Here is a 19,505-nt window from a genome sequence, read left to right as displayed (position 1 = left end):
AAAAAAAAAAAAAAAAAAAAAAAAAAAAAAAAAAAAAAAAGCATTATCACCTTGGCGAGGCATCAGGAGTATAAAGAGGAAAAAAAAAAAAGAAATGGTCTATGGGCAAATTCATCTTCCATTGCTACAATCAATCTCTCACCTAAAGAAATACACAATAACTAGGCAGGAAAGGGCCAAGATTTATGGCCTAGAAACATCTACACTGACCAGCATACACCTAGCCTTCTTGGCTCCCTCCTTGCCAGAATGGCTCTTTCTAACAGTTACAATGATATACTGTCTCTCCCTACTGTTTTACAAGTACATTAACTTTATTTAATGAGATCTCTGAGTAATTTAACAGATGTATATAGGACATAAGACTAGAAAAACTCTTGCTACTTGAACACTTTTGCCAAGGTATTCTAGGGCTAGCTAATCTCCACTACCATGTTATATTCCTTGAAATAGTGTTATTGGAATTTTGGGAAGGTTCTTAAAAATCATTTTAATAGAAACGTTATATTATAATCAAATAGAATAATGCCATAATCCAACACTTGTTTATATCAGGCCCATAAAAATCAGAATAAATGTAGTTTAGATCTTCAAAACTATTTACGTATTAAAAGGCCTGAGAGAAATTCAGAAGCAGAGATTAATATATTTGTTAAATCTTGAACCTTGTTTTTACCCATAACTTCAACATCATGTCCCAAGGGAAAAAAAAACAAAACAGATTCTTTCATTTTAAAAACATATATATTCAGCTTCAAAGTTCACAATGATTGGATTGCTCAATAAGAAAGCATTTAAAAGGACCCTATTCTGAGCTTTTGTTTAATATATGAAATATAGCTAGTCATTCATTTAATACAATAGCTCTGCTTTCCATTATTTTATTTTTTTCTGTTTCTGAGCAACAGACAATGTTTTGGATGGCTGCTGTTATCCAACACACTCATTTTAAATAGTAGTGCTATATCATAAAATATTAAATTAAAAAGACTGTAATAATAACTTTAAAATAACTCTAATAAGCTACCAATTAATAATACAGAGGGGTAGAAATAAGGAATTACCTGTTTAAAACAACATTCAAACAATTTTTCTTAGTAAAAGAAAGATGATGGGCATAAACTTTATGCATTTCCCTGTGTATTTTTTACAGCAATGCATCTACAAAAATCTATATGGTGTGTTGCTGTTTTCTCATGCATTATACTTTTAAACTTGATTAAAAATAGAATATTGCCCCAGATTCAGTAAATGACTTCAATGAAGTACATTAAAAAAAATTCAACAACTTCAACTCTACACAGTGGTGAGACCAGTACTAATTGAGTTTAGTGGCATTTTTCCGTAAATAATATATAGTCTTATTAAAGAAGGTTTATTTTAGTTCAAAAATATATTTCTTTTAAAAATTCTTTTAAGCCGAAGGGAAAAAAAAAAAAAGTGGGAAAAAAAGGATGAAAGTAATATTTACTATTCTGGCAAAGTGTTCAATGTCCTTCTGGCTTACAGGATATTGTGTTAACCTTGAATTAGACCATAAAACACAGTTCTAGCACATTTATACATAATTACACATAGAAGACTATGAAATTTACAACAAGCTTGTTGCAACAGATATGTCTAATATTTAGAGAAAATCCACATACATATCTGACCAAAGTTAACATACTGAACCTCCTTCTGAATGGTATATCACATCTTATCCAGTGGTAATGATTCCTGGTTTAGGAAGTAGGAAACGTCCAGCTGTGAGCTTAAAACACAGATATTTCTTTAAATATGAGAAAACCACTTTTTTTTCAGGGTATAAAAGTATGAATGGTCACCATGTAAACTTATGCTAGAAAGCAAGATTATACAAAATCACTCCCGAAGTAGAAGAGAGAGGGAGAAAAGGGAAGAACACAGGGTGGAATAAAGCAAATTCACTGCATGAAATTTCATTTCTTGAGAGCTATACATCAAGTCGCATTTGTTTAATGAGGTTGACACTAGAAAGATGTATAGAACATGTCAGACACCCAGTACCAGTGCGTTCTGGGAAAAAGATAACATCTGAGAATCTGACCACTCACTTCGTCTTCTAGCCAGACTTCTCTATCTACTGGTTCTTCGGGGGATTATAAATGAGAGGGCAGGAGGAACAAGGAGCAAAATAATGAAAAACACACAAAAAAAGAAAAATTATAACATTGTAGAGCAAAGTAAAGCCAGATTTATTGACCTCACAACTACATAATCAAGAGAAAGTTATCACTGTAGAAACTTTTACTAAAGCAGAATGATCTTAAATAACAAGGGAGTGCTACGAAATTTACAGCACTTTTAAGATATGCAAATTGAATGCAAGGTATAGACATAAGGGTAATTAATTGTAAATCTAAGAATAATGTTTCTTTGTCAGGGCTGTCTCCATGTTGTGGAATACATTCTAATGTGCCTTAACTCTGAGTATTTCTTAAAGGCTGGTCTAATTATAAGATGTTCAGAATTTCAAAATAGTAGTTATTCTTATCGTTTAATATAGCTGCTGTAAAGTTTCATAACAAAATTTACTGATTACATGAAAATATTTTATTTTAATTTTCAAGGATAAAGCACCAGGCACTGAGTGTTTGTCTTGGAAAAAATACGATAGAAACAGCTTTCACCTTAAACAGTGTTTTGTGGGGTTTTGTGGGTTTTTTTGGTTTTGTTTTGTTTGTGTTTTTTTTCCACAGGAGGACAGAGAAAGGTGGCAAAGAATCAACATAACTAATTGTAAACACCTTTATTTGCTGCATTATTTTAAGCTATAATGTTGGCTTTCTAAAGACTTACTAGAATAAAATATGATTTTATAATTCCATTATTTGCTTAATTTTTCCAATTTTAAGTCAATTCATGTGACAATAATTAAGGCCAAGTTTTCCATTATAACAGGACTATAAAAATTTACTTTCTCATTTTAAAGCTTGGCATACAAGCCCCAACTTCGAAAGGAAATTTATATAAACTTATAGAACATATAAAAACTTTTGCAGAAATAATTCAAGCCCCTGCCAGCTTCAGTAGTAGACCTACATAAGTGGCTGTGCTTTCTGACAGAAAACACACTACTTGAGCTGCTTTTAGCATTTGATTAATTCAGACAAATTAAAATGAAGCTCTTCTTTAGGGGAAAACATAGTAAACACTTTAACAGCAATACCCTAATATTTTAGATGCATTGGATTTTTAGGGAAAAAACACTCATTTATCTTCATGTCTTCACAGAGCTTGCTATAGACCTGTAGAAGAGTTAAACAGTATTGGAGAGAACAAGAGTATAAGCAGTCAAAGGTCTCCGAGTCAGATGACTGACCACCAAACTACCTATACAAGTAGGTAACACAGGAACACAGGCTTTTGTGAACTTATTCCAGCTGATAACTGTTAAGTTCCAGCAAAACAAACTCTAACCACATATATTATCTTAAAAAGAAACTACATGGTTGGAAGTATGTGATTTAAATACACGTGTATTAGCACTGCAAAAAAACTTTCACCAGTCATCAGTGTTACACAACTTTTACTTGTGCAAGAATCACCCATAACACCCACATACAGGATATTCATTTCATACTCCAAAAGGAAAAGAGCAGAACATTTCATAACCACCTATTTTAAAAGAGGTGCAAGTGGGATATCCGGTCAGAGGTGAGATGGTCAACTGGGAGGATTACAATTCTTTGTGAAAACCATCATATGAAATAAATTGTTTTTTGTAACAAAGGGGGGCTTCTGGGAGGGGAGAAAAGCCACCATTTCTCATGCAGTTGGTAATTATTATTAGAAAAAAAAAAAAAATAGCCAGCAGAATCAGTGTTCATGCGCTGGTTCAGCTAGGATAGGGTTAAGTTTCCCCAGCAGTGGGGAGGGAGCTCCAGCTGGGTTACTCAATACCATGCTGAGGTCAGGTCCAGGCGCCCAAGCGCGGGAAGAGCAGCGACAGCTTTTGTTCGTCGTCGCTCCCCTTCGCTGCTCTACCCTTGTGGTATACCTCTGTATATCTCTTGTCCTGTTTGTTATTACTGTTTATTGTTATTGCTGTTGTTGTTGGTCAGTTTATTATTTGCTACACTGCTGTATTAAATTTTTCCTCATCTCAACCCTGGGGTTTGTATCTCACTCCCTGCCCCATCCAAGGGTGGGGGAGAGACAACGGCAGCGTGGGCTCCGGTCCCGGCAGGGCCTAAACCAACACAGTCCGTTATAGGCACGAGACCACGTGCATTTTAGAAACACATCAATGTCTTTTGGAACATAGGGAAGAAAGGGAGTGATTGAGCATCAGTATGAACACAAAAGTAAATGCTAAGACTACTTTGAAAATGTACACATCATCGTTTTATGTCTGTTCTGCCTAAACAATTAAAATATGCTGTTAATATTTTTACCTAAGCATAACACACCATAACTTTAGTTCCCCTTCAGTGACAGTTTGTGCTTGGGAGTTCTGTTATAGTTTAAACAGAGACTTCAGGAAATTTGAAATCATTGCCAGATACAGAGGCAGATTTCATAACACGAGTTAAAGGCATCATATGCTCACATGAGAGGGTCTCTCCTATATAACACTTGCAGAAATTATAAATTCTCCATATGCTAGCAGACTTAATAGCTTCCTTAAAGGATCTTTCAAAAATTATGCTTGCACAGGAGTAAGTTTCCAAAACTTTCTATAAGGAAACAGAAAACCAAGACACTTATTAATGATGGCATGGAACTGGGACAAATTGATGTTTCAACCCTCCTTCCTTTTATAATGACTTCCCTACACAGGGCTTAAACTTTCTTGTACCTGAAGAAGTTCTCACTGACACCTCTCACTTCTTGAGAGTCAGAAAACTTTGTTTGGAATAGTAAAAGAGAGAACACCCAGGCTGGGAGATAGGGCAAGGTTATGCTAAAATTTCTAAAGGCCACTTACGGAGGAATCCTAGGAGACAAAACTTCACATTTTGGTGGATGTAAAGGATACAGATACAGTCTTTTCCTTTTCTGTGGAAGTGCATTGGAAAGTCTATTACAGTGGTGAAAAGAGAACCTGATTTGAAAGCACAAGGCTCTTGTTTTCACCAACTACTTTTCTGTAATGTGACTAACAAAGGTTACTGTCCTTTTTGAAGCATTTTTGCACATTATAGTTTGAATTGGATTTCAAGAGGAGATTACAATATTTTTCAATCACTTTGTGAAAGACTATATGTTGTAGGCAACCTGAAGGTGTTAACCATAGCTATGTTTGATCTACATAAATTTTTCTCATTAGTCTATGATATCTACTAATTTTACTCATTGTATTTGCGGCTTAAGTGCACATTTCAAATGGTTATAATTTTGCCAAAATGTCTGATATTCAAACCTGTGACTAAAGGCCCAGAAAACACAAAATGGCAGAAGAGCTAAACTAGGCTTACACAATAACCCTGAAGGGAATGGTTAAAGCCAACAAGGTTTTCTAAGCCAGTTATTTCATTAATCACCAAAAAATTACATTTATTTTCTGATTCGTGTCACTCTAAACCAGCTTCTCCAATTCAATTATTGCCAAATTGAACTGTTAAGAAAACAAACTGCAGTGAGCATTGAATAGTAGCATAACTTGATTCACTCTCTTCTATCCAGTCAGCTAACATTTGTTTTTCTAGCTTAGCAATTGAGTAGGGGTGATCATCCTTGTCACCTGAAAAGAACAATGAGAGGATCTGTGGACTAGACAGCAATCACATATTATGTGGGTTTGGTTTTCCCATTGAAATTATTAATATATTCTTATATTAATCAACAGTGAGGTGGTTTGTCAACATTTAGCAGTACAGAAAGCAGACCAATAAAAGAGGAATTCAGTAGGACCTATTCACAAAGTCCAATCCCACATGATGAACCACCATGTGCCAAAACAACAGCCCCACCTATTTCAGGGGGAATACTTGATCAGTAAAGATACACAAGGTATACGGTGGGACAGCAAAAAAAGGCAAATGAAGTATCTGGTCTTACATTCTCCTTATTAAACAGACTTGGGTCTAATTACTGTAAGATGGATAGTCTTAAAAAATACCTTTTTTTCCTAAGGTGATTAAGAAAAGTGGAATTCTTCACCTTGTCTTTAAACTCAGTGGAAACCACTCAGTTCACCTCTTTCACTTGGTCTGTTAAATTATTTGCACAGCTTGAATTAATACTAGGTCTATGCCCAAATGTCTTTGCTTTTGTCACTTTCTGCCAATCACTTAGCAATACTCAGAAGTTGAGGTTTTCTTGCTGCAGAAGTCATCAGGGAAAAAAAAAATCAGACGAAAATACGAGAGTATAGTGAGATGACTCTGATATTTCCAAATAACCCTTATTTCAGTGTCTCTATTGTCTAGCATATAGAATTCAGTCCTGGACAATGAGAAGAGAGGGAGAAATATAAAATCAGGCAAAATGATACACTGATACTTCACATTGCAATAGCTGGCTGGATCTTTGGTGATTCAGACCAAATTTGGTGAAGCCATGTTTATGCTGCCTGTCTCCCCAATGCCTGTAATTTTATACGCAGAATAGCAAGCGGGATTTCTTCTGAAATCAGAGCAACATGGACTGCAAAAAGTCTCATTGAGATGAGACAATCTAGATGCACAGAAAAGGAACCGGCCTTACTTTTTTGATGAAATAAATATATGGCCACAATGAGATAATGTTTTACACAAAGGATATACGTTGTTGTGCAATATTTACAAGTGAAAAGTTTGTGATTCCAAATGCAATCCAATATAAATTGGAGTTCTGGGTAACAAGCATGTAGATTTATTTTTTTTTTTTTAAAAAGAGTTTTATGTTATATTGAGATGCCAAGTAAAAACAGGGACAAATGCTGCTATATACAAACCAGTACAATGTTCTTCTATGTTAGGATGAACCCATAAGTAAATAAAAAATAGAAAAAAATAGAACCAAGCTAATAAAAAAAAAAAAGCAAAAAGCTACAGATTAAATCCTTTACCGCCTTATATCCTTTACAGCCAGCATGAAGTCAGTGCATTTGCACAGGATGTAAGTCAGGGCACAAACTGGCCCTTCAGCTCTGAGATTCCTCCAAGCTTTCCCAACAGCTTGCTGAGCATAATTTGGACTTGGTTATTTAAAGCTACACAGAATAATACAGTATGAAGACTGGTGTGAACAATAACTCTTACACAATTTATCACATAGAGAAGAGCTACTAATCTTTTTAGGAAACAAGGTATTCAGAATTATTTAATGCTAATATTTATGCAAGAGAAAGCATTCTAAGCACAAAACAGCCCTCCTCCCCCTCCCCATCCACACACACAACATGCTTTTGTGAACATCTTTAGCTACAATACAACATATTTTCAGAGAGTCTTGAAATTATCGCACTATATGTTGGCATTTATGAAATTCTGTTATTAATGCCACTCTCATAACAAAGATAAGCTGTATTTACAATACTAATACCTTCCACAAATAATTAGGTATGTATAGCTACACATGTAGTCTTATAAACCAATGATGGCTCAAGACTGTAAATTTAAAGTAGATTATTGTAATAAACAGTAATAATAGCAATAATGATAAAAATAAGTTTGGCATGCTTCTGCCTAGCAGACTTCTGTACTGCACTGTCAGTTAATGAAAAAAAAAAAAAAAAAGTAGTCACATTTTCTGAACAACTATTATTTTCTTGGCTCTTGGGGTTTTTTATCCCCTATTACATGCGATTATTTTAAAAAGTACAAAACTGCAACTATATCAACATTAAGATAATTATGAGTTTGGACTATATTAACAATTCTTCCTAACAAAGCGGATGGGTATCAATCCATCAACCTAATTGTATGACTACTGCCACATTCTTTTAAAACTTTATTAAAAGTTTATAAAAGTATTGTTGTCTTTGAATAATTTTCAATTATCTGGTAAGATCAAGGTTTTCTTTACATGCCAACTCAACAATCTAAAAGTGAAAATTAAAAATTTTCATATGATAGATTTTATTTTTTTTTTAGCTATTAAGAAAAATAAAATCTTTGTTAAGCAGAATTCTACTGCTCCCTAGGAGAGCTGGGTACTTTCTTTGCTTCAGCATAGGTACAATAAATTAATATATCAGAGAAATCACTTTCATTTTTTTCTTGCATGCAAGCAAAGGTTCCATATCCAACTCAACATAGTACTTACTAGGCCAGTGATTTCCCTTTTTGAACTTTTTTGCAGCATTCCTGCTGCAGTGTATAGTATTGCTCTATTAAACTTTTGTTTGTTTTGGCAAAACTATATACAACAGATAATTAAACATGTTCTACATGATCTCCAACCGTGATATTCCAGAAGGATAAGTAACATATAATCAACCAAAGCACTTTTTACAGTTGTTTCCAACTTCCATTTAAATCAAAACATTAAAATACAAGTCTCCCGGATTACACACATTAGGCACAAAGTGGGCACTTGACTATCATTTACATAGATCTAAGGGTTTTAGGAAATTTCCCGATTATTTGTTAGATATAATAAGAGGGAAAAGGACTTGATGTCTACATCACTGAGAACATTCAAACAAATACAACTGCATTCAAACTTGTTATGAATTAGTAGTATCTTAGCCATCAGTTGTAAGAGCACTCTCAACTAAGTTGGCCTCTCCAGACTGCTTAAGAAATACTTAGATCCATTAGATTAAGTATGAAAGCTCCATGTGTAGCTTTCCAGGGCGCTACTTCCCACACATTCTCTTTTTGAGAAGTTTATACTGAAGCAAGACACTCAATTTGGTAAGAAGATATACCACTATTATCACACAAGAGGCAAAGGCAAATCTGAAATTCCTCAAACTGCCTTTTAACAGTCCCTTTTAAGTTGTCTCAAACTTCGTTCTTTATCTCTCTACGTTGAACCTCAATCTGAATTTCTGTTTATTGGTCTTAGTTTCTCTAAGGAAACTCTGATGGTTCTTTAATGAAGACCTAAGATTAATATCCTCCAAGAAGCTAAGTTTTTTCATTGTTTTCTCACACAATGTGATTCTTACCCCTCTGTCTTCATCTTTTAATTCAAAACCAATCCTAAACTGAACAAAGGCGGTAACAGCAACCTGGCTTGTCCCACTCCCATGATCGTGGAAATTCATTCTAATGGCTTCTTCTCTAATTGCAATTTATAACTTCCTGTAAATGTTTTCTGTTAGTTAAATTAAGGGGTTTGGTGGCCATAAGCTCCCAAATTATGGCATTTCTGCCAGATAGCTTGCCAAACCTATTTTCAAGGCTATGAAATATTTTGGTAGATTCAGTTATACTGTATCTACACCAATTTCTGTCTTGCTACAAATATCACATAAAAATCTGTTGTGTCTTCCTCATACATTCTGTAAGCATTTCTTATTATTTTCTGAATCAGATCTGTATTCTTTTCACTTTCCCCTACTCTTCCAGCTCTGGGTGGCTTTTGTAAGCCTTCTTGTTCCGAACAGGTTGTATTTTATGCAATGTTCATTGCATGCCAGCCCCACATCTATGCTTTCACCTTTATCTTTCAAGTTTTTTCTGTGTCTCAGAATGCCAACATTTGTTCTCTCCATTTTAGTGGGAAACTTCTAAAAAACTGTTTAATCTATTTTGTACCCCACACTGTACAGCACTTCAGATATTCTTTCCATCACTCATTCTTGCTCGCTGTCCTAAACCATTTGCTCAGGCTTGTCATTCACTGCTGACATAACCAGCTCAAATGTCTCACTCAGCTCTCTTATTTGTGATACAATTCATGTGTTTCTCTTTACACATCCCTCTGCTGCTTTTCTGGTGATTGCTTCTCCAGTTGTTTTTCTCTCTGTTTACTTTCTTTCCATATCTCAGGTCATTCAGTTTCACTGAGCTCTTTGACTGATGACTCCCTTTTTATTCTCCTTCAGTCTCTTACTGAACAGACACATTTCACCGATTAATTCAGCTTACTTTGAAGAGGACTACCAAGAGGAATCCCAAAAGTGGGGTCGGGTGCAATCAATTGTCCAGAAGCTGTTGACTTCAGGCTTCCAGCAAGAGCTAGCTAGTGAGAAAATACAAGATCCCGCACCCAGATATTTGGAAAACAATGAGAACCTTAGGGTCCACTGGCCCAAATTTATATCTCTTAATTCTTTCACAATCTGGCCATTAAAAGGTATCTTAAACTTCTGAATTACCATAAATTAGAGACAGTTTGTTTTCTGCTTGAGATAATTTCCTATGTGTAGTCAGAAAAATCTGGTCTGCCTTTTAAATCTACATCATCCTTGTTACCTATAAATGGGAGCCAGTGATCTGCATGAACACACTCTTGATTTTCTTCCAATATTCCAAGTCTTTCTGAGCTTTCTTACCAGCAACATCGAATTCCACCTTTTTTGGTGATGTTTTTGTTGAAATCATTTCTTCATTATTAAAAGACAATTGCTAAAAACATGTGTAACAAATTTCCCTCTTTCATTTTCTTCATCAAATTAGTCAGTTGTTCCAGTCTAGGAATTCCAGCTCAGCACTGCTTTTCACACTTTAAAATCTCTCCTCATCCATAAAACATTTCTTCTTTAAATGTATTGACATTTTCTTGCCAAGCATCTCAAAAGAGATCAGTATATTGGAGTCTAGGCACTAGATTACAAGATGTTATTTGATCAAAATATAAGCCATCTAAATTTCATGGGTTTTGTTTAAATTTAAAAGCTTTCATATATTTAGAATAAAAAATGCCTCCTAAGTGAATGAACAAACCAGAAAAGCATAACTAACACCGTCAGTGAAGCTACTGCAATAGATACAAGAGGGGCTGGTTCCTGGAGACAAAAAGGACTATAGGGTGAAAATGCAACCTAAAAATTTGCTACTTTATGTCCTACAGATATCTAGCATTGCAATGGATATGAATGCAAAGGCCGTCAAAAAGGATAAACTTCTAAACTCCTCAAGATCATTAAACTTTCAGCTTTAAGATTTTAATAAAAAAAAAAAGCTAATAGCTGAACTCTCTACTTGGACCGAAGTTTCAAAGAGAATCAAAAGATGTTAAAAGTGACAAAAGTAGATGTAAATGCTCAAAACTCTGATTACAGGAGTCACTTCCATCTCTGCTAAGAGACAAGACAGACATTCCTGCCGAAAGCTCAGTGTCAGCCCGACAGAAGAGCATTCCAGGAGTTCGCTGCTTCTCACTGTCTTGGCTGAAATGGTCATGAAAATGTAGCAGGATGTCTGAGAAATGAGGGCAAATTAGTAACAGTCCTCACACGGACAGCAGGTACCTACCTAAAAATGTTTTAATTTTTCTGTGCAAAACGTAATTAACTGGATCCTTTTATACCGACACCAACATAATAAGTAGCCTTTGTTTGAACATCCAAAGTATCAAGGTCAGGACAACAGCAAAGTGTAACATCAAGCAACACATTTGAGAGGACGGCTCTGGAGCAGCTGGTTAGCTTCCATGATGAATGAGAATTACAGCAGTTTTCAAGAGACCAACAGAAGGCTGGCAGGGTCCTAATCAGCTATAACATCAGTAGTAAAGATCTAAGGAGACTAGAGTATTTCCAAAACCACAAACTTCTCTGGGCTTTAGTTTCAATAATTATAGCTGTGACAGCTGGACGGTGTGGGTACATGACTGGAATTGGTTGGAGTTTTTGACATATGGTGCTATTGGAATCCTGTCTGTCAGGAAAGGAGCATAAAATTACCCCCCAACAACTGGGGGATGCAGTGCATGTTATCCTGTCTCAAAGTAAAGGAGCAAAGATAGCATTTTTGCGGGTTAACATTCAGTAAATGACAAAATGTCGTTTGAGTAATGTTACAGCAGTACATCAGTGAAAAGCGCTGCGGGGTCAGAGGGGCAATTTAAGTTAACTAGAGGAAGAGCATTGGCATGCTTGGTTTTCCTTCTGCATGTGAACACGTTCTAACTAAATTTCTAGCTTCTGTTACCTTCCTGGAATAACCATTTGGTGCCAACACTGTGGGAAATAGCCTCACATGAGTTGAAAGAGACTCCAGGTGTGCTGAGCAATAATTTCAGATAGGTACTTCTTTCTAAGTGTGCCTCTGATAAGATCTTATTCTATCCTGCATGTTTTAGCCCATTTAAAGGTTGTACAGAGCTTACCCAGAAAGAGGGTAAGCTCTGTCCTCCACCTAAATGGATACAGTTCTGTCAAAAAGCAGTGTGTAGTGGCCAGCGATTAATTTTGCCTTACAATCTTCTGATTAAAAATAAATGTAAAAATTCTGAAGATGTTCAACATAAAGAACTAACACCAAACAGTTTGTCAGTTAAACAGTCTCTCTATACAAGGCCTGTTCCTGCTAGGAAGAATTGTTGAACTATAGATCCTCAACATAGAGTTCAATCATTTTATCTCAGTTTTTCTCAAGCTCCAAATTTTGCATGCTGAAATTAAACCCTTTCATTACCAGACCCCATTCCCTTTCATTTGTCCTTCTGTTGCCAAATTTGCCATTAAGGGCAGTTTTGCTTCCTAACATATACACAAAAATATATTTGCTTCCCTTGTAATTGCCAGGCCAGAAGTGGGAAAAAAAATATTTATTTTCTCACCCTCCCCCCTCCCTGCCCATGAAATTTTTTTGTCACGTAAAACCTCCTCAAAGCCCAGAGCAGTCCATTCCAACATGCAGGAATCTGAGAAAGTGCATTTGAAGGCCAGCATGAATGAATTAAGAACTTCTGCTGATATGGAAAGGAAATACACAGAAGGTGAGGGTGGGAACAGGCTACCATGCAGAGACATTGCATGGGATGTAGGGATGGAATTAGGAAAGTCAAACTAAGACTAGTGAGGGATGTTAGAAAGAACAGGAAGGGGTTTCCTTAAGTACAATGGTAACAAGAGGAAGGCTAAAGAAAACGTGGGTCCGTTGATCAAAGCGCACAGGAGACTTAGTGACAAAGAGGGGTTCGAGGTACTAAACGTTTTTGACTTGGCTTTTACTTCGGAAGTCTACCCGCAGGCTTCCACATACCTGCAACACAAGTTGCACCATGGGAAAATGCTATTAGATTATTTATTTACTTACTTACTTACTTAACAACAGCGTTGTCAAATACTTAAACAAGGGCCCAGCGAGGCTGTGCAATGTCTATCCTTAAAGACATGCAAAACTGAACTGGACATGGTCCAGAGCAACCTCACATAGTTGGACCTGCTTTGGCAGGTGATTAGACTAGCTGACCTTCCAATCTACATTCTTATATGATTCTGCAATGTAAATTTTAGAAAAGACCACGTTATTTTATTTTAATTGTGTATTCTAGCACAACTTGTGCTAAAAGATCTGCTTTAAACTAGTAAAAATTCAGAGTTAAACCTTAAATGTAGGGTTTTCTTGATGCACTTAGATTTTGAAGGACCTCCACAGCATGAGAAATTTAAGGTAATATGCAATATTGACTCTAGAAATTCATGTTTATTTTCCACCTTACACACCATGATATGAGACTTCGGCAAATCAACTAATGATGCCTCAGAGGAAGTAGATGTCATTGTTCTGAACAATAAACAGAAACCAAAATATAAAAGTGTATCTTAAGATATTTTTTTTTCCTCACAAAAATGTGAACAAATTCTTTTCAAGCAGCATTTCTATAGGCAAATTCTATCTTGAGCTCTAGTATTTTGTTAGGCTGAACTATTGTGGACTTCCTTCCTCACTATCCCCCAGCATTCTGGGATGTTCCCCTATTGGGTTTTGTTTATGCCTCAGGGACCTTTTCTGATGTTCATTATGTTTAAGAGGGATAGAGAGGATAAAACTTGTAATATGGTAAAATGAAGGCCATTGCACAAAAAGTAGAGGGGGAAAGAGAATAAGACCCAGTACTATAAACTAATAAGCAGGATAACGCAGAAATACAAGGGTATACTCTGTATATTCTCTTGAGTGTTGAACAACAATGAACTTTGGTTTCCAGTACATTTAGAACTCTGTCTTAACCAGGGTTCTCAAATGTGTTAAAAAATACCATATGGGGCTTAGTGTTTTTGATTAGAAATGCATTAATGTGGGACAACTGGCTTTTCCAGAAGAAAAGCATTTCTAACAGGAGAAGGCTGCTATTATTTATATGAGCTGAGATCATCCCATTTTACTGATTCATTTAGACTGATGCCAACTACAGTTGAAAATAAGCATTTCTTCATAAAGAAATTATGAAATTACTGGAGACTTTGATCTAACATCACCCAAGTTTTCATCAACAGGGACTCACAGCACAAACATTAGTCACTGAAAATATAAACTATATAGAATATCTTATAACAGAGAAAAGGACGAAGAAGCGTATTTGATCAAAATATTTGAAACTATGACCTAAAGTCAGGTTTGACAGCACTAACTTCTGTTTTTTTCTATTTTGGATACTTATAGTAACTATTTTCTAATAGAAAATGGATCCCTTCAAAATTAGCAAGACTCTAAACACTCGTATCCTTTGGCTTCTTTCCCACCATTGTAAAACATATCTGTCCAAGGAGCTGTTTGTCAAAAATGCACACACATAACTACATGCCCAAATAGATTGTGCATTTATTTGTTTGTATTTGCAAATATTTGATCCTTGCTTTGTACTTCCAGATTTGGCATACAGTCTTTGCAGCTAAAAAATATCCCCTTAGGCCTGTAAGACTATCCTGGTTGAAGAAAAAAAATCAAAGAACAACTGCCCTCAAGTCACATCATTCTGTGATTAAATATGAAATACCTATAACACCAATAAAAGAAAAGCACAGAAAGTGGATTAACAAGATACTCAACTCCATCCAGTTTAACTGAAAGATGATTAATCAGGACAGTGGCTGAAAGCTGCTGTTACAAGTCACCAAAGGGTTATAACAATGGCCAAGACAAAAAGGCTATATTCTCAGAGCAGCTTGCTCTAAAAGAGACCATGTTACAATAGTTTGATGAAGAAATGTGAAATATAAAGTGTCAAATAGAAGAAAATGCAATCAGTTCACTGATCCTACACTGAAGAATTAAAGAAGGCAATAGCCTTGAGGAATGAAGGCACCTCTGATCTTTCGCACAGCATGGGCTGCTGTGTTCCCCTTGTCAAACAGTAAATAATCAAAATCAATGGGAGGTATAAGAAGTCTAAAAAACTCAAAGGAAAAATAATTTCCCAGATATATCAACAATAAAAGTCATTCCCATGTAATGTAATTTTGATTATTAGCAAAATAGGAAAGGCAGAGACCTGGACTAGGTTTTGTATTCTGTATTTCACTGATATCTGTGAGGTTTTCTGGTATTCTGGGTTTATGTTTTCAGCTCAAGTACATTCTTCTGACTGATCATCTGAGTAGAACTCATCCACAGCCCCATGGGGAAACAAGTCCAATAACCCCCAGAAAAGCTAGGCTTAGGCAAAGGTACTCGGGGCATCAGAATCGATACTAATACTGTGTGACCAAACACAGCTAGGTCAACTTGAAGGCCAACACTCTGTCACAAATCAAAATGATGGAAAATTTTCTGGTGTATAAAATGAATGCAATAGGAGTATTTCCTATTCCCCCTACTCCAATATGAATAGGGAAGTCCTTCTCAGCCCTTTGGATTCCCTCCCTCACCCCAACTTCTTTTATCCAAATTTACAAGAAAGGTTTGGGAGGAGGAGGCAGCAGTCATGACTGCCACAGTGACACCAGAGAGATCATGAGTATGCTGAAGTCCTAGGCTTCTGAATAAGACACAGAGATGTAGGACATAGCTGACAGCCGCCAAAAGACAAGCAGTGACCTCAGTCCAAGTTAAGGGGACTATTTCTTCTCCTTGCCTCCCTCCATCTGGATTTGGGGTAGGAAAAAGTTAAGCAAATTAATTGTTTGAAAGTAGTATGATCTTAATATTCATCTGAATAGCAGTTAATTATCAGCCCTATTCTGCAGTGGTATAGTGCAGCTGTATGCCAGTTTGGTGGGCTGGCTTAGAGCACCATACACTGACATGAAATTCGGGAGTACCTCTGGGATTTCTGTTCCCTAAAGTCAGCAAAAGCTCATAGTGTCTCAGAAATGATAACGGCTGTCAGTCTCTCAAGGGAAAGTCCCTGCTCGTGTTGCTCTTGAAATGAATGATGGAATAGCATTAGAAACTTCCTTGGTGATAGAGGCTGACAGTTCCCTTTATTGTCTAGAGTTGGGACTGCATCAGATACAGCACATGGTACTGTAAAATAGCATGGTTTGATTCTGCATAGAGCGCCACTCGTTATGTCAGGCAGTCTTACACAGAGAATAAGAGTATTGGAACGAAGGGAGAAACTGGCAAATCAAAGAAGTAAAAAATGGTCTCTTCACGAACAGTTGTGTGGATCCTCTACAGCTAGCTGACCCTCTCATACTCTCAGATCTTACTGGAAGACAAGACACTTGACTGGGCACACATTTGTTAACAGTATATCATTTACTAATGATCCTAGGATTACTGCAGTTGTCTCTAACTGAATTTGGGCATCCTGTTGAAGCAAATAAATTAGGAGGCAGTGTTCTTTGTAAATCTGTAAAATAACTGGGCCTAATCCAGAACACCTAAATTAAGAAGCCACTTCTTCACTGTCTACTCAGGGAGTGCATGGCTCCTGAAAATAGGCGTCTAGGAGAGATTCTGAATACTCCTTGATGTTCTCAAAGTGGAAGACCCTAGCATACTAAATACAGTATTGGTGCTAGGATTATGCTGCCAGCTGGGGAAATATAGCTGCATCTTCTTGTTTAATACCATCTCCATTTTTGACATATCAGCTGAGCCCCTGGGTGATTTCAAAGAGGCTAATTATAATTACCTCGTCCTCTTACTAATAGTGCTACAGAAAGAGTAATGACCACACTTGTTCAGCATATCTAGCCCACGGCCTATCTGAGAAACAGCACATTCATTGACACAGGCAGCATAATTCCTGCAGCCCTGCGTGTTTCTTTGAACTTCTGACATGCAAATATCGAGCTCTCTTACCTGGTGCAATATGAGGCAGTTCATGGGCCACAAGTTCTACCGTTGCTTCCAGGGACAGGCACACACAATAATCTGGCTTCCAAGAAGATGGTCCACGGTCTAGATTATATCCAACTGCTCAGTGTAATTTACAGCCTTTCTTTCAAAAAGGCCCAGACACTTTCGGTAGATGCAGGAATAAAAAAATAAAGAAAAACAACAGTGTTTCAAACCGCTAAAAATCCTATAAATATTTTCAAAAGACCAGTATTATTATATGGTTTATAATTGTCTTGTCACGTACTGTATACTGACTTTTATGACTTTTCCCACAGTGCTTCAGAGGCTGTTACAAATGCCAACACAGAAGGGAAGTGGGTGTTTCACCTCTAACTAATGGCAGCATTTACTAGCCTGAAGATCTCTTCTTGCATCCATCTAATAAACTGGCTTGTCAGTAGATAATACAAAATTCCATCTGACACACTTGAAAACTAAGTGCCAGACTCAGAGTATATTTTCATTTCTGTACACAAAACTTTATACTTGGAGTTCCTATTAGCTTCAGTAACAGCATCCATGCTGTTACCTTCAAATATCAACGAGGGAGCAAGCCCCCAGGTGAAGACAGCTACGACTTGTACAAGTCCCTGGGTAGAATAACAGTTAAAACAACCTTTTAGGAATTTTCTGCCTGATTTTTCTTGCAAACACAAAGGGCCTGGGAAATACCAAAGGTCTCTTGGACATAGCAGAGGTGGGTGGAATTTGGTTTTGTGCATCCTTTCAAAAATGCCTCTGAGGTTTGTAAATATTCATTGTGGTACTAAGGTTTTGAGAAAGTAGTTATACAGCAAATTTGAATGATTAATGATCCAAGACATTTTAACATGTTATTTCTCTATTTTCAACATAAATAGTGTGTAAAGGGTGTTTAAAACTTTAATGAATCGAACTATATGAGTAAAGAATGTTAATCATTTTAATTGCCCAGTAGTCTGAAATTAGATTTAACAGTCTGATAATGTATCTTTAAAGGAATACAACCCTGCTCTATAAAAAATCCCTTCCAAGCCAATTCTAATAATTTCTATTTATCTTTTATGACATTAACTGTTATACCAGTCTGCCGACAGACAGCCTTACGCTCACATTTAGTTTAAATGTGGTGCAGTATAGTTTTTCATTATCATTAACGTGCTCCTGGTGGGCAGAGTGCAATGCAGTGGCACTGGTCACACTTCATTGCTTTATCTCATATGACAAAGAGAGATGATGTGCTCCAGTCCAGGCCAGAAGATGAAAGCAAAAGGTGGCCATGGAAAACTCCCCCTGCTGCCTAGGAACAGCATAAGGGCTGCATCGTGTGACTTGCTAACAGCACGAAGGGGCAGACAAATAGATTTTCCTCTATATTTATAACCAGCATCATTCTTCCTTTCAGGCCTTTCAGTGCAGGTAGCTGTTTTATATGAAATGAACAATCTTTATAGACGTACCAGAGCCATAACAAGGCTGATTTTCAGCGAGGCTGAGGTATATAACTCTTACAGAATTGTCAGGCTTCTTGCTCAACAAATCAAGCCTAACTTATGATGTTTGCAGTGTAATTTTTATTCCTGTTTGACTAGCCAACTACCCAGTGGTAATAGGATGTTAGAAAAGGGCAGTAGCAATGTTTGTACATGCCATGATTGATAGGCAAACTCTGCATTTTTCATTTATATCTCCTGATTCCAAATCAGTTAAGTTTAGGAAAAATGAAACAAAATGGCAAGAAAAATGCTTGCAGATTGCAGCCCAGCACTCTCGTAGATCTGAGTTCAGCCCACATCTGCTAGGATTGTCTGGAAACATTAAGATATCTAAATGAAAATCAATACTATATGTGCCAGCATTTACTATCAAGAACAAGTATCAAGAGACCTCAGCTAATCAGGCTTTCAAGCTTGTACTTGAGCCATAGTTTGAACCCCAGGGGTGTCCTAATTGGCCCAGACTAATCATAGAAGAGTTAAATTTATAACCAAGACAGACATCTTGTTTTTCTTACCAGTCATCATTTTGATAGTGAAAGCCTTACCTGTGTGGTAGTGGATGTATGGTGATAGCCACCGGTCATGCAAGAACTGCTTCTCACCTGTCAAAGGTAAACGAAAGACTAATTTACTGTCTTCCATAAAACCAGTCAGGCACATTTAAGCTTTTGGTGGGTATATAGTGCTATCAAACCTTCCACATGAACTGCATATTTTCTCAATTTAAAAGCTCTGCATTTAACCCTCTAGAAGATAGAAGGTTTGTATTTTAAAGGTAAAAGACCCTCTATGCACTGCGATCTCCTAGCCTAATTTTTTGTGTCTACTATGGAAATGTATTTCCAAATCAAGTTCTGTTGGTGGGACTTTGTTGTTTGGGTTTTTTTTCTTCTTCAGCGAATGCAGATGTGCACAGAAACTAACGCACAGTAGTTCAGTTCAT

At 36.6% G+C, this 19,505-nt stretch overlaps 1 long non-coding RNA gene across 1 annotated transcript in view; it reads right to left on the bottom strand.

Moving 5' to 3' along the window:
• Positions 1–19,165, bottom strand: part of LOC113484246 — a 76,568-nt gene extending 57,403 nt beyond the window's left edge. Inside the window, exons 1-2 of the long non-coding RNA XR_003399190.1 lie at positions 19,108–19,165; positions 17,046–17,180 (exon numbers count right to left, since the gene is read on the bottom strand). This is a non-coding gene — a long non-coding RNA (uncharacterized LOC113484246). The remainder of the gene's footprint in view (positions 1–17,045; positions 17,181–19,107) is intronic.
• Positions 19,166–19,505: the final 340 nt, after the last annotated feature.

The sequence above is a fragment of the Athene cunicularia genome, assembly GCF_003259725.1.
Source record: "Athene cunicularia isolate RWA chromosome 11 unlocalized genomic scaffold, athCun1 chr11_part1, whole genome shotgun sequence".
NCBI lineage: Eukaryota > Metazoa > Chordata > Aves > Strigiformes > Strigidae > Athene > Athene cunicularia.
Note: the sequence above shows the minus strand (reverse complement) of the source record. Positions and strands in the feature narration are given on the sequence as shown.